General features: G+C 36.1%; 2 long non-coding RNA genes across 2 annotated transcripts; both read right to left on the bottom strand.

Annotated features, from left to right (window-relative positions):
* Positions 1 to 522: 522 nt before the first annotated feature.
* On the bottom strand, positions 523 to 14,265 carry LOC148132772 (uncharacterized). Its single transcript, XR_015746907.1, has 3 exons — positions 14,114 to 14,265; positions 13,245 to 13,316; positions 523 to 727 (listed from the first exon to the last, which is right to left on the bottom strand). It is a non-coding gene; the product is annotated as an uncharacterized LOC148132772 (long non-coding RNA).
* Positions 14,266 to 14,341: 76 nt separating this feature from the next.
* Positions 14,342 to 16,085, bottom strand: LOC148132771 (uncharacterized). The gene is made up of 3 exons (XR_015746911.1): positions 15,796 to 16,085; positions 14,760 to 14,887; positions 14,342 to 14,403 (listed from the first exon to the last, which is right to left on the bottom strand). It is a non-coding gene; the product is annotated as an uncharacterized LOC148132771 (long non-coding RNA).
* Between the last annotated feature and the right edge of the window lie 326 nt (positions 16,086 to 16,411).

Genomic DNA, 16,411 nt, shown 5'->3' with positions numbered 1-16,411 from the left:
ACCTGAACTACCAGAGCAGGGAGACAGGGAATTTGCAGGTCCATCCTCGTGAGAGATATACCTGGTTGGACGCAGAAGAAGGGCCTTCTCTGTAGTGGCTCCCTCTCTCTGGAACATCATCCCCCCAGAGATTAGAATGGCCCCCACTCTAATACACTTCCAGAAAGCACTGAAGACCTGGTTCTGTCAGCGGGCCTGGGGAACCCAGAGCAGGATGGAGCCCATTAAATGGCTCCTGTGATGATCTATTGCCAGGGTGGGGGGCGTAGGAGATTATATTATTTTATTAATTTATCATATCCTATATATATATATATATATATATATATATATATATATATATATATATATATATATATATAGTTTTTATATTCCTGTAAACTGCCTTAAATCAGCATGTGTGAAAAGGTGACAATATAAATATCCTAAAATGAATAAATTATAAAACAACTTTGTATTTATCTAGGAAGAGATGAAATATTTTATTTTTTCCATTTAACAATGTATACCTCCAAACTCATAGCATTCTGTTTTAGTCAATGTCTATGATGTACATGTATTATAAATTTGATCGTATGTATGTTCATCCATCAATCCCAGTTTTATAAAAGAGGTATTTTCATATTTTCTATTAGCTTATGTGTTCAGGAATCAACATGGGTCAAGTGGTTTTTCTTTCAAGTGATCAATACATCCCAGTTCACATTTGCAGTTGTTGATACAGAGCCTATTGAACAAAGTGAGAAAAATGTAATATGGATAAAAAAATTTAGGGGTGAATTAAAATACATTGAATGTGACAAAAACGAACTTCCTTCAGTTTATACTTTCTGTTTAGAGTGTTGAAATTGGTGGGTGGTCAACCAAACAAATAATTTTTAAAAATAGAAGTGCTTAATAGTTCTAACAGAAGTGTTTTCATTGTCTTAGTAAAGTTTAAAATATCTGAATGATAGCCAGCAATGATATCAGAAGAGAGTCAAACTGAACTTTAATTATTCTTAAAATGTTAAAGTAACAATAGAATGACATAGCTGCAGCGCAGAGTTAAATCACAAGCTATCAGAATCCAGAACTGTTGCTTTTTAGTTGAAACTTCTTATAAGTATATTAAAAAAGGAAGTGCATTTAATTTTGAGGACAATTCACTTTCAGGATGAGGCACTTGAAATTTTGGGAACATGCCATGGACACTGATCAGAATGTCTTTCATGTCAGGTATGACTAGTCACAATCACCAAAAGACAATGTGATTTTCTGCCACCATCTTGAGCCTCCCACAGCACTTCCTTCCAGCTTATCTTTTTTTAAAAAGCAGCCATCTATCATTGTTATTGTTTAAGAATGCCTTGGGTGATTGATGGGAATAATGATTAGCATTGACTGGATGTTGGTTGGAGCTAAGTCAATTTGCACATATCTGCTTCAATATATTTTTAATCACTAAAAAATCATTTTGTAACTTTGTCCCCATTTACTCATAAGAGCTTTTAAATATAATTAGGTTGGCAGCATCTGGGAAATCCTTGGAGGAGGATTTTTGGTCAACTGATTCAACCGATACTTATTAATGGATCGCAAGTATCTGTCTTCCAATTTATGAATTATCACAGCACTAATAATTAAAGTTCCAGAATGGAAAAATAATCTTTTAAAAATGTTTTTACAAAATGTAGTGACGTATGAACTTATCAAGTGATGCTAAACCTACTTGGTGTTCATTGTCTCCTAACAGTTTGGTAACACATCGTGCAAAACATACCGAAAAATTCTTAGAATTAAACCTGAAGTGGCATTTGCTCTTGAGTTTTTTGAATTGGCATCATAACTGTTTGTTTCTACCATAATTAGACTGTGCTTTTCTAGCTTATATGTGTGTAAAAATAAATGGGTTTTCAGATTTTGACTTGTTTCCTTTGTCGGTTTGTTTCTGATTTCATGTTTCAGCTAAAAATCACCCAAACATTTTAAGAGGCAGTGGCTGTAGTAGTGATAGTCACAGAAACTACCTCTAGGTTACTAGAGCAGGAATTGTTCCTACTTTAAGGCTTTCTATCAAACCCAGAGCAAAGAGAGAAGTGAAGAGGATATAACCACAGCTCCATGTCCTGCTTAACAGACTCCTAAAAAGATTAGGAGAAATCATAGGGAGCTATACAAATTCCACAGTTCACTGGGCTAACATTCAAAAGAATAGGGAGGTATTCTTTGCATCTTGGGAAATTGCTTATTGGTCTGCATCGTAAGCACTGCTACTATAGATAATGCAAGATAATTACCAGCTTTCTTCCTATGTGCTGAAGGTGTTTTTTTTTTTCCTTTTGTAGACCACAACTCTTCTGTCAGATGAATAAACAATAAATGTTTAAAAACAGTAAATCTTTGTGGTTTTGAAACATGACTAGAGCAATTTACATTATGAATAGTAATTAATTTAACTTTTTTTAAAATAGCTTTTTCTCCCAAAGCCTAAAGACTGAAAAGGAATGATCCTAATCAAGTGAACTGGTAGAAATGTTATAGTTACCTTGTCTCTATATACACTTATAAAGAGATGCTAAAAGTAAATGTAACAAGAAAGGACTTCATACTACCATGCTGAGTTGGGTATTAATTTTATTATTTGGCATGTTTTTATGAGCTACACTGGAAGTTCTGCTGAAATATGCAAATAATTAAAGTTTTTCTAGTTCAGCACTTTCCAGCAGTAAGCAGCCAGCTAACAATGATTAGCAGCCTGAAATGAATCAAGATTTGGGAACCTAAGCCATGCTTAGGATGGAACAGAATGTCAAGCAAGAAGACTAGACCATGGAACAAGTTGAAGGTCATGAACAAAGAAAAACCAAGGATTGGAACATACCAGAGGTCAGAAAGAATTCATTGCTCAAACAAGGTTTAGATAGAACAGGAAGCTCCTGAAATGTCTTGCAGTTCAAACAGCAAGGTTATTTTTACCCATAAGATTATGCATGCAATGTGGTTGGGTACATTATTTCTGAATCAGTGTTTCTTAATCTTGGCAACTTTAAAGTGAAATGGTTAGCTGGTGAATTCTGAGAGTTGAAGTCCAGATAGCATAAAAAATGCTGAAGTCGAGAAATATCATTCTGGATTATCATTGTGTTGTTCTTCACTGTTGCTGTTCCTCTGTTGCTGCTAAATAGCAGATGTAATGCACACAGGGAAGTCTTTGGAGACATTCTAGGCATGGTGCTTATTATTAATTATTATTTTATTATTTTAAAAATAATAAAACAGGAGTAATGTACCTGCCCAGAGTGGAAAAACTTATGATATTTGCACCTATTCAGTGAACAATGTCTAGACTCCTTCTTTATTGTTAAAGTTGACTTGACCTGGATTCCTTTCAAATAAACAATTGCCCTCTTTTAATGCTTTAACAATTGCTCTTTTAATGCTGAATGAGTCATCATGAGCCATCTTAAAATAGGATATTTTATCAACAAATGTTTTATATCTCGTTTCCCAAAATTCCCTGCTCAATCCTTTTTTTTAAAGTAAAATCAAGGAGAACCCTTTCAGATACAAAAAAAATGGCCCCAGGACATATTTACCAAATCATAGAAGTGTTTGTTGGATCCTGGTCATTCTTATTTAATTATACTCCATATTGTTATTCTTCAGATATTCAAAAAGATATTCAAAAATATTCCATTTTTCTTGACTCACAGGCTTAGATTTTTTTAAAGTATTAATTTAATATTTTTATTTCTGCCCATTTGGAATTTATCAATAGAGTTTATTAAATATAGAGATAAATAAATGCCTGATCTGGTTTACATCACTGATTCCATCTAAGCATAGTGTTTACAGTATTTGACAACAACAACTTTGAATGTTTTGTTCACATGCCATCTATCACTGTTGGGCTGCGGTATCTCCTGATCCATTCCAGATGGAGATGCGGCTGAAACTCCATGCAGATCTTGTGCATATGCAGAGTTAAGGGATGGAAACGTGAGAAAGCCCTGCTATGCTATAAAATACATTCCTAGATATAATGAATTATGTGTCACATGCAACCTACAGATCTGCTGCTTCAAAGCATGAACATGGCCAAGTTAATCATTAATCACATTTATAACAAAACATGTGTAACCAATAGAAACAAAGATGTGACTGTTGATGCTCAAGTACCAGAATGAATTTTAAAACATATGCAAAACTTTCTAGAGCAATTCTCCAGTGCTATCTTTAGTGAATGATATTGCCACATGATCCTGCAATCCTGTAATTACTTACCTAGAAGAGAGTCCTACTGAACTAAATATATTTCTCAGGCGTTTTTGTTCATTGTTTTTTTTAATTCAGTCCTAATTGGATATTGTTTCTCAGGCAGTGAATCACCTTGTTTTTCTACTATGGTGTGTGTGCATGCGTTTGTGTGCATGTGTGTGAGATAAAATGATAAAACGATTGTCAACTATATCCCTGTTTAAAAAATAAAGTAATATATGAGAGTTTTTCTTCTGCACTGTATCCAGTCTCTTAGAAAAGTCCCAGATTACCATTTAAACTGCACTGCAAAAGTGTCCCATTTATATAAAATGAAAGGGTGGTTCTGATCATGAAAAACTATTAGTTTTTTAAAAAATCTGTATTAGCAGCATCACTCCAGGGCAGTTTGCAATCTACTATAATCACAGTAGAGCATTTCTTAAAACTAAAGCGTGTGTGTGTGTGTGTGTGTGTGTGTGTGTGTGTGCACATCACCCCTGACCTCCTTTTCACTGTCAGGGCCTTCAAGAACTTCTTCTGCGACCAGCAAGGCTTTCCTGAAGGCCTTGCCAGCCTTGCCGGCTGCAGAAGAAATGGGCCGGCAAAGCAGGTGTCAGGGTGTGCAAGGCCTGGCTGCAACTTCCAAAGGTAGTAGTAGTACAAAGTAGTATGGCAGCTCCACCCCCTCTCATCCCCACCTTAGCTTAATTTTTACCTGTGCACCCTGGAGTGGGTGGGGTCTTAATTAGGACTTATTTAAAAATCAAGCTCGGACTTACTTTCAGGGTAGGTCGTATTTTCCAGGAAAATGTGTGTGTGTGTAACAATTTTATATAAAAGTTAGGTTCATTTAAAGACCTCATGTGCAGGATGAAATTTTTGAAACATTAATATATTCACAAAGGCCTGTGAAACTAAAAACCTCTTTGCCTGACATTGGAAAGATACTAACAAAGATACCAGGCAAATCTTCCAAAGAAGGTCTTCTAGATCCAGGTGAGATTACTAAGAAGATATTTATTGCAGATCAGGATATTTATTGCAGATCAGCTTTCAGAATTGCATTCAAGAGGATGACCTTACTATATGGACAACAATATATGGAAGAGACATCCTTTTAAATACCATGATCTTAAACCACTAGAAATCTTAGGTTTTTTTCAACTATAAAAAGATCAGGGAAAATCATGTATATTGACGTATTATGAAACTGAAGCTTTTAGTTCATCTTCAAGTTCATGTCTAATGATGTAATAATAAGTCTTTATTGATTAGCCCTTGGGCCATATCAAAGTACAAAGTTCCAGCAACAATTTGTTACTAAAATTTAATAAAAGCAATTCAATATGAAATTTGATAAAATCCTATTTAAAATGGAACTTGATAAAATACAATTTAAAGTGGAATCTAGACAAAATACGATTTAAGATGAAATAGTAATAAAATACAATCCAATATAAAATTATAATAATGTACAATAATTTAAGATATAGATAAAATATAATAACATTATATTTCGGAGTCGCCCTTTCAATCTACCCCAATCAATCCCACATATGCAGATCTCAACCAAATCATTTTGTTTAAATACTGTGCTACTTTAAATATTATTTTCAAGTTCTGGCCGGACGTAAGGTAAGTTATTTTGATATGGGTATCCCAATGGGTCATTCATCTGATATATAGACCAAGATACCTGTCTCTCATCCTCTTATACAGGCAACAGTCAAATAGGATGTGAGCCAGGTCCTCTACCTCTGCCGCTCCGCAAATGCAAAGACGCTCATTGTACGGTATTGCATGAAATCTCCCGTATCTAATCGTGTCAAACTGTTCAAATCTCGCTCTTGTGAATATCTCCCTAAGATGTTTTGGGATTTGTGACTTCAAGTAGCTATCTACTTGAAAAGTACATTTATATTTACTCAACCATTTCAATTTACCTACCTTACTAAGGATAGCTATATCAGTTTGTGCATCTATATCCTTAATTCTTTGGGCAACTCTTTTTTTAGATTGTTCTCCTGTTACACAAGAGATAGGAAGACCACAGCTTCTTACAAAATTTGTTAGTTTAATGATCCAGGAGATTTGTGGTTGTAGTTTTATTTGCTCTAGTAGGCATAATTTGGGTAGTCTATCAGTTTCCATTTCATTAACTTTGCACCAGTAGTTATAAGCTCTAATTTTAGATAATGCCTGAATTGTATAAATTCCCAATTCAGCTTTAACTGCTGCAGCAAATGTTCTTGGGTCTACACCCAAAATACATCTCAAATGCTGGGACTGTTTGTTCTAAGACTGTGGTTGAGTAAAGACCCCAAATTTCTGCTCCATACAAGAGTATTGTGGTAACCTTATAAACCTTGATTAATGGGACTAGGGACCCTGGATAACTATGGTTTTTTAGTTTGAGCAATAAATTCAAATGGGCTTTTGCTCTAAATGTTCTCCATTGATGATGGCAGGCCCAAGATCCAGTCTTGGAAAAAGTTACACCCAAATATACAAAGGAATTAACCTGTTCAAATGGTTCACCATCCAATTGCCACCTATTATAATGAAGTAGAAAAATCTAGAGGAGAAGTTAAGGACATGGATTGCTGATCTGAGGCTACAGCATATCCATATTTTTCTGAAGTTATTTTGATATCTGCATTTTCTTTCTCAAAAAACAGTTCCATTTGCAGAATCAGTGAACATGCAGACAACTCTTCACCACACCTCCTGAAGTTCTGGATTTAGCACTTGTGCCCCTTACAGATTTCATTCATTTACATATTAATTGAAGAGGACACATTAATGAAATATAAATGCCAGGATAATGCTAAAGGTAGGGACATGCAATGCTCATTGAAAACAAGTTCCCACAAGTTTCCTGAAAGAGGCTTTTAGTTTTTACTTGAAAAATTAAGCATATGTTTTCCACTAAAACATAGTATTGAAATAGTTTCTCTCTTCTATGAATGGATGTGAATACATTTGAGGGCAAAGTCAAGAGGCTCCTTTGGGCAAAAAGTCCATCATCTTCATCCAGCTCTTACCTAGCAGGGAGGGGGAAAATTTTCACAGGGCTAATAGCACCTTGGAAGATGGGGTTTATCCCACATTATAATATGGGTTAAAAGGGTTACAAATCACTTTCAGGATGTATTGCTGGTGGCTCACAGATGCTATTTAAAGAAAAACAATTCAGTAACCTATCCATATTGCATAACACATCTAGTTTGTCTTCCGTACTAAAAGGATATGGGGGGGGTTGGGTTGTAAGCATGCATACATACAGTACTATAAAATGGTACTGGGTGTGTCACTATCCACAGAACAAAAATAATAATACTTAGACTTCAGTAACCAAGAGCCAATGAAATTAGCCATGAAAAAGCTAATTAAGCAAGAGCAGGGGGGAGGGAATTAATTAAAGCTCAATCCAGCCTTTCTTTTCCCTTCAGTGGGATTAATCTTTAATGGTCATATGCTTCTCTCCTGCACTCCACTAGTTATATAAGCGTAGCCATCTATCAAAGGACAGTTTGACATTTTCTCATGGCCAAGGGATCTAATGTGTTATTTGTTACCAGCATGCTCCTGGATACATCAAGCCCAGCTCTTGGCTTTGAGGAAGGAGAGTTATTCTAAACCACTTACTCATTTGCTCATATGCTGAATTCATGCAGAGAGAGTCTTTTGGCACAATATTTTATTTCTGACGCATGCCTTTTTTTTCATCTTCAATATTGAAAACAGAAGGTATACCATTCTAAAAAAGACCACTCCATTTTCCCTCTCCCTGAAAGCTAATACCAAACATAACAGTAGATGAACTTTTTCAAAAGGTTAAATTTGCTTTCATATAAAACATTTTTCTTGTAGGAAATAGAGGCAGAATGTTAAACTGAAAACTTAAAAGGAATTGTGCATGGGCTCCAAGGACTATATTATTATTTAAAACAAAACAAACGCAAAAGCTAATGGAAAGTTTAAAAAACAAAATAGACTTGGAACTTTATTAGAATAAACAGTCCAAGACAGAAGTTCTTACTTCTTTGTTAGTAGTTCTAAAATGCAGTGCTATCTTTCCTATTTTAAATGGGATTTAAAAAGCTATTTATTAAATTCCAAAGTCCCAGGGAAGGGGGGGGGGGTTATACATTGTTAAAAACATTTAAAAACAAAAAAATGAATAAAGAGCAAAGATGGTAAAAAATTGGAAAAAAATACACCTCTTGGTCAACTTTCATAATTATATCTGTAGAATTCTGTAGAGTAGTGTCCAGAAAAGTTTGGTTAATGGGGTTCAGCTGAACATTTAAGTGAATTTTGAGATAATTTTATATGAATTTGAAAGTGAAATATATTGTGTGCCTATTGTGTGATAACGCAGGGGCATAACATATTGTATGTCCTGACCGAGGATCATCAATAAACTTTGGACATCAGGAATTTTTGTTCCTAAGGCGCACCTGGTGAGATCTGGGGTGGCAGGAGCAGGTTAAGGGAACCAAACCCCACAACTGCTGCATCTGTCCCATTCAACTTTCCTCCATATCTCCCCACCTATCTCTGGGCTATATGGAATGAACTGACCTTGATGTGATCTGCACTTTGCTCCAGATTGTGTCTGTGTAGAGGCTAGAGAATAGAGGGGGAGAAAGTGTGAGTGGGTGGGTATGGATGGTTGGTTGTCCACAACTATATTTTAGCCTAGGTTGCCAGGGATCTGAAGGCAGAAACAAGTCATCACTGTACAATTTAGAGCAAGAGTAACAGCAAGAATGGTTGGATGTAATTTATGGCTTAAGAGAGAATGGCAGGAGTGGAAGTCAAAAGGAGAATATAGGAAATTCCATCTAGCACAGGAAGATATACAGTATTAGCAAGTTAAACCTACTGATGGGAATGGTGGAGTCAGTGGCTAAGACCTGTCCTACTCTTCAGTTCTCAATATTCATCTCCAGGGCCAGATCATTGGATTCATGACATCCTTGAGTTCCAGCTATTGTTATTGACTACCAGGCTGGTAGCCATCCTTCCATGTACAACTGAGACCTAGGTAGACCTAGAGTTTCTCCAGTGGTGGGATTCAAAAAAATTTACTACTGGTCCTGTGGGCGTGGCTTGGTGGGCGTAGCTGGGGAAGGATACTGTACAATCTCCAGTCAGAGGTGGCATTTGCCGGTTCTGCAAACTACTCAAAATTTCTCCTACCAGTTCTCTAGAACTGGTCAGAACCTGCTGAATACTACTCCTTTTGGAGATATGACCACCTCAGTTTCAAATATGGCACTTACCACAAGCCCAGGATAGGAATGGAGAGGTAGATCAGCAATTATCATCTATAAAATCTTACTAGCTTTCAGAGGTTCTCTGATACACATCAGATATTGTAAATGATCACCATCACTTTGCCACAACATCACACTATTTTGTGAGGTTTAGATCATCACAGTCATTTTGCCAGGGTCAGATAACACTGTAATTAATTGTTCCTACAAAGGGGGTGGTGGTGTGATAGACTATAGTGAAGGGGCAGTTTCCTAGGAAATGTTATCAAAACATCCTTGCTAGTTATGAGATTGTCTTAATCTATCTGGATCTTTTTAAACCATTGGTAAGATACCCCGGGATCTATGATTAATAACCTATTTCAGGGGAACTAGATAGCATGACAGGTATGTGGATCCATGATTGACTTAAAAACTATACTCAAATGATAGATGCATATAACAAGCTAAGACCTAAATTCAGGTCAGAAATCTTAATTCCTGAGTTCACATAGCTTGCTATGGACAGAAATAAATTATATTTTATTGTTGCAACAATGGTTGTGTTGCTTCCAAAAAGCTGAGCTACAAATTACTCAATCTTATTTCAGCTCAATCTGGTATGATGTGCCAGTGCAAATAAAGAATGCTCATCAAGGTTCTTTATTGCATTGACGGAAGGTATTAGTGGAGCATACCGATACTGGGCTTCAGTATTTTCTTACTGAAGGCTTGAGCAACAAAGTGGATGGAATGCTTTTCACATTTTACCAGATGAGATAAAATAGGTTGCACTAGCCAATAAGCAGCAAGATGAGGAAACAATAAAATGATTGGAAAAGATCAAAGATATGAACTGTAAATAACAGAATGAAACTTAACAGAGATAAATGTTCTTCATCTGGGAAAAGAAATCAATTGTACAAGTGTGAGATATTAATATCTGGTTTGTTATAGTGCTTGTGAGAAGAATTTTGGAATTGTACTTGATCACAAGCTGAATATGAGTTTGTAATCTAATATAGATGCAGAAAAACCAAATGTTATTTTAAGTTGCATCAATAGTATTATACCATCCAAATAACCCACTCTTCATTATTGTTAGGATCTATCTTCTTGAGTGAACTTAGTATAATATGACAGTATTCTTAAAATATCTGAAAGGATATTGTTTTCTATCACTCCAGCACGCCAGTTTCAAATGCATATTACAAAACCTTCCTAACCGTAATGAGGCTTTGGAATTAGAAGCCAATGGTGGTTTTCTTTTCCCAAAATGTCTTCAAGTAGAATTTTAATAGACATTTGATGGTGATTCTTTAAATTGGGTTAATTTGGAGTCTGCTCAGTGATCTAAGTAAGGGTTAGGGTTAGGGTTAGACTGATGGGCAATCCTACAATACCTAGGACAGTGCCAGAGGAACCAAAGGAAAATGAGGGCCATTCTTTCTGTATGGAGGCAGCATGATTTTCACTAGCCATCAGCCAGATGCTGCAGTGCTTCAGGTTTCCAAGGAGAGATAACTTGATTCCACAACATGTAATATATGATGATGTTGATGTCATCCATTTTATCGTGTCTGACTCTTGGTGATTCTATGGGCCAAGTGTCTCCACATCATGTAGTATATACTGTACTTCCAGTAATATTATATTAGATATGGAGGTTTAATTTAGCTATTGTGGCTAACAGAATAAGATTTGGTATAGAAAAATCAGATAACATCTAAGCAAATGAATGAACTCAGGGAGAAGTAATTTCAGAAAGCCAATTCATAACATTGCAATTCATTATTAGTTAGCTTCCAGATTATATTAAATATAAGATTATGTTAAACTAACAGTTAGTTGGTTACAGCTATATTTTTAATATCAAGGTAATACATTTAGAAAAACTAATCTCCAAGTTACAATATTGTTGCCCCAACTTTATAGAAAAAGAAATAAGAGGGTGAAGATGACAGAAAAGCCCAGTGATTGCCACAATGCAATTTCAGAAACATAGAAAATTATATTTCAGAATTAAAAGAATATGTTTTTCTTGCACAGCTCATGAGATCTCATATATGTATGGGATGTGCGTGGGAGGAAATCATATTACAAGGTACAAACAGTAAATTTGTCTAACAGACACTTCTTCACTGATCCATTAGATATCTCTATAAAGTCCATGGCAGGATCTGCGTACACTAGTTCAAAATAAACTCAGTAGCTTTCTAAACCCTATGAACAGAGGTAAGAAGGAATCTTCCCATTACTGGAAGTATATTGTATATGAGGGGTCCTTGATGCTGCTCTCTGAACTTGGTTGTTTTCTTACAGAAGTTTCATTACCCAAGCTAGGTAACATCATCAGTGCACTGGCCCATAAACCATCAGAACTGTTTAGATAATAAAACATCTGCAAGAAAACAACCAAGCTGAGAAAGAACCAAGGACCCCTCATTTCAATCCTGAGCTGCAAATATTTTCCTTTATTATATATATTTTATTCAGAGTTATTATTTCTAAATGTGCACTTACATATTTGCATAAAATATATGCAATATTACTGCCAAACACTTTTTTGCCCTGTTTTATTGAGAGGAAAATTTTAAGCAGCCCTCAAACACATGGAACAATGCTTTTAAAATGTTGACATTAGTCCAGAGGAAATTTCCAAAAATTCTATAAAACCCTAGTGTTAGGAGATTGCTCTTGTGGAAAAAGAGATACTGGCTGGTCTTAAATAGCTTCTAGTTCAGTTTGATCTTGCTTTCTGCCACCCCACTAGTTTGTGTATTGACACCATATGAATCAAAAGACCCTTCTATTTTTATGCATTCATTTTGAGTGAGACAAAAAGCAAGTGGAGGAGGGAGGAAAAGAAAAGTGCAGAGGAAAAGGGCAGAGAAGGAAGAGAGGGGAGAAAAACGGTCATAGAATCAGACCCTACACAGTGATGCCAATTCAGGAAATTTGCAAAACGCATATCTGAATCTACTCTCATGGGCTCCAATTGCCAATTCTACAACTTCATTAGACTAAAAAGAGAAACATGCCCAAATAGTGATTAAAGCCAGATCTTGGCCTGATTTACATCTCACATCCTTTAAATGTCAAGTTTCCAATTTAAAATGTTGTTAATCACTAAATGAGAAACTGACACAAGATTCCAAACATCAGGAGTTTCTCTTTTATACGTTGTTTGAAAAGGCAGCAGCTATTGATCATTTTTTAAAAATATATCAAAATGCTATGCTATAAAATTTCAGATTTTCCTGATTAACATTTTCAGTTGCCTCCTCCTGCTTCTATTGATTGTGCTCTGGTTGTTTTTCCAGCCATGGAAAAAAATTAATTAAATTTGAAATTTCTATTGGGGAAAAAAACTGTGAAGTAGACAATTCATTAAACCAACTTCTGCTGGCAGAAATATTTCTCAAGTAGCAGTGGAAGAACATGTGTACCCAATCCAGAGGACAGAAGGCCTTATAATTGTCAGGATGCTGAAAAAAGTCTTGCTATGGCAACTATTTATTCAGCTTCAAATGGAAGAGATTGGTTCTCATTCAATGGTAGAATATGAGTCCCTGCTTTGCCTTCAATTTTCCTCATTTTTAGGCCAGGTGATTAAAACAAAAGGAATTCTGCTTTTACCCTACATAAATCAACTAGTTAGATCAACTTTCCCCATCTTGCAGCCTTTAGCTTTGTCAGGGTAGATGGTCATCTTTCATACTATTATTGGGTAGTCACCTTAAGTCAATGTGCTGTGGATAAGGTGGTTGTATTCCAATATGCTTGGAGCCTGAAGAAGTCTTCTAAAATCTGAAGAAGACTTTTAAAGTCAATAATGCAGAAGAAAATGGACCCATTTCTATCTTCCTAAACAGTCCATATACAATATGAACCAGCTTTTTAAGCAAGTTTGGAGTCACTGTATTCCTTTGTTCTCCTCCCATTCCATATATGCCATCCTTACTATTTGCTCCAGGTCCTTCTGAAACCTGTTTGAACCTGTTTTGCCTCCTTTTTTTTTTCAGGTTTTGTTTTGTTTTTTGGAGATTGGTTTATCTGTATCTGAGACTGCCTTTTACTATCTTGGACATATAAATAGCAAGTGGCAGTGCATTTGGAAAAGTTTCAAGAGGTATGCAAAACCTTTTATTTGGAGGACTACAAAAGCATTATGTATTTCTTAAAATATACACAGCATTTTTTTTTACTGATAATCCCCATTATGATGTCTTGTAAATTCTGGTTCACACAGATTAATGTTGCTAAAGCTGAAAAATACTGGTCTACACAGATATTTTTAAAGGAAAAGAGATTTAACCAGTTGTGCTTAAAAAAATCACCATTCATTAAAATGATTTCCTGGCCTTTTGCCCCATTTGCAACTCTTTTCTTTGTGTTTGTAAGTTTCCAAATGGGAAAATACATTCGAATGAAAACAAAAATACGACCTACTCTGAAAGTAAGTCCTAGCTTGATTTTTACATGTGCACCCAATGTAAACTCTACTCCCAAAATAAGCTCTAATTAAGATCCCGCCCACTCCAGAGTGGACAGGTAAAAATTAAGGTAGGGTGGGGATGGAGGGTTGGCGCTGCCCTACTACTTACCTTTGGACAGTTGTAGCCAGGTCTCGCACCACCTCAACACCTGCCTTGCTGGCCCATTTCTTCTGCAGCCAGCAAGGCTGGCAAGGCTTTCCTGAAGGCCTCTGTAGCTGATAACAAAGTTCCAGATCAATCTGGAGCTCTGTTATCAGCTGCAGAGGCCTTCAGGAAAGCCTTGCCAGCACAGAAGAAGATATTCCTAAAGGCCTCTGACAGCAAAAAGGAGGCTGGAGGTGACGAATGCAAGTGAGGTTAGTCAGTGGATGACATCTCCCCAAAATAAGACCTGGTGCCTTTTTTGGTGGCAAAAAAAATATAAGACAGGTCTTATTTTCAGGGAAACATGGTATATCCAAGCAAATACCTTTGATCAAAACTAGCATAACTCAACAATATCATATTTGGAGCCTACAGTAGCTCTTTTATTCCAAAATGCAATTCCATGATTGGGGAAAATGAAGAATCAAAGTATGAAACCTTGAGTTCCTCCTCTTAAAAAGTTAGCAGCGTCAAAGCAGAGAATTTGCTTGTGGAAACTGAAACAAGCGCAAGAGATTACTCCCTACTTTACAACATGAACCCCATTCAAATAATATGCATCCCATAATTTGAATACTTTGGAATAAATTTTCAGGAGCCCAGCATTTACCTTATTTGGTTGTAAGTATTTAAGATGCCACCAAACTTTTTTTTCTGCTCCATTTGAGTATTCTTATTTATTCCAAGGAAACTTTTAGTTATTATTCCAACACATAAATAAAACTTCATATTGGGTATCTGTGAAAACAAAAAGTGTCAGTAAAGCCACAGAACCTCTGGATAAAAACAAATTGTTTAAAGTAAAAAATCAGTCTCAGGAGGAAATGATGCATTTTTCCTGTCAAGATATGCTTCCTTTACCACTGAAAGGGTAGCCTGATATTATTTACTGTGAAACACTATCCTTTTGATTTTTATTACGCATACATATTTAAAAACATACAATATCTACACTAGTTAAAAATTATAATTCTACCTTCAAAAATTATGAGTTTTCATTGAAACCACGAAACTATATTTTGTCTGTATTACTTTAGACTATGGGTTGGAGAAAGAATCTCCCTAATTAAAAATATCCAGTCTTCATGTCTGGAAAAAAGGGTTCTAGTTTAACTTCTATCTCAATCTTGGAAAGATGGGCATCTCCCAAATGTGTCAATTTCAACTTTCTTAAATCTCAGCTATGGCCTTGCTGGTTAGAAACCATAATTTCTTCCTGCAAAGTTTCACACATGTAAATGCATCCTGTGTATTATTTATAACGCTGCTTTAGTTAAGGCAAACTGAGTTTTTGTCTAGGCAAAAAAACAAGTTTAAATCTCTCCAATTTACACAAGTTGCTCGGGTGGGAATAGGGGAGAATTAATCAAATACTTTGATTTGTAAATCTTTATAAGCAGACTAGGAAATCCAGAGCAATCTTAAAATGGTGTCCAAGGGAGGGGAACTGAGATACTACACTAGGGGTGAACCTTAAGCAACACTTCTGAAGTCTATGCAAAATTTGCCCTACTATCAAGCCTTAGTATTTATTGTACATCAATTACTTGCTTCTTCCACTGCTTTGACTGAACTTTAAAGTGAATAACCTTTATCAATTATACAGGTAAGAACTACAATCAGGTAATAACTACAAGCATAATTACCAATCAGATGGTATGCTGTCAGGCTTCACCCATTGCACGATACCATTTGCAATCTTGTGGTGGTGCATTGTAAATTTGCAAGCATGGTTTTTCCCCATCAGCCATCAGAAAAAAGGGGCTTTCCCTTGTGTTGGTGCAGTGATGGTGTGGTGACGGGGAAGATAATGTGGTGGAAGAGAAAGCAAGCAAGAACTATTCCTCTATAGCAGCAGCAGGGAGCAGGGAAGGACAGGCTGTTGTCATTACAAGTGGAGGGATGTGGCTTTTTAAATTCTCCATATTACTCAAAGTTCTAGTGTTGCAGCGTGGGTGGAAAATTTATTGTAAAACTTTCTCACACTTCTTTGCAGACAGTCTCACTCTTAAAGTAAAAATCCTGCAGTATTCCTCCATCCTCAAAATGACAGAAAACTATTATCGATATGGATCTGCTGACCCCACTGTTGATTCCCATCTTACCTCGGTTACTCCTTTTGTGATTCAAGATTGAAGGGCATTGTTCTAGTTTTGCCTGTGCCTCCCTCTTCTTCAGGTCCTCAGCCAGCAGGAAGAACCCCCACCTATTAGAGTATGACACTATAGCAGGAATGGGTCAGGTTTGGCCCGAGACTTTGCT

The sequence above is a fragment of the Notechis scutatus genome, chromosome 1 (genome assembly GCF_049901735.1).
Source record: "Notechis scutatus isolate UNSWTSFEM ecotype Mainland chromosome 1, rNotScu1.2, whole genome shotgun sequence".
In the NCBI taxonomy this organism is placed as follows: domain Eukaryota; kingdom Metazoa; phylum Chordata; class Lepidosauria; order Squamata; family Elapidae; genus Notechis; species Notechis scutatus.
Note: the sequence above shows the minus strand (reverse complement) of the source record. Positions and strands in the feature narration are given on the sequence as shown.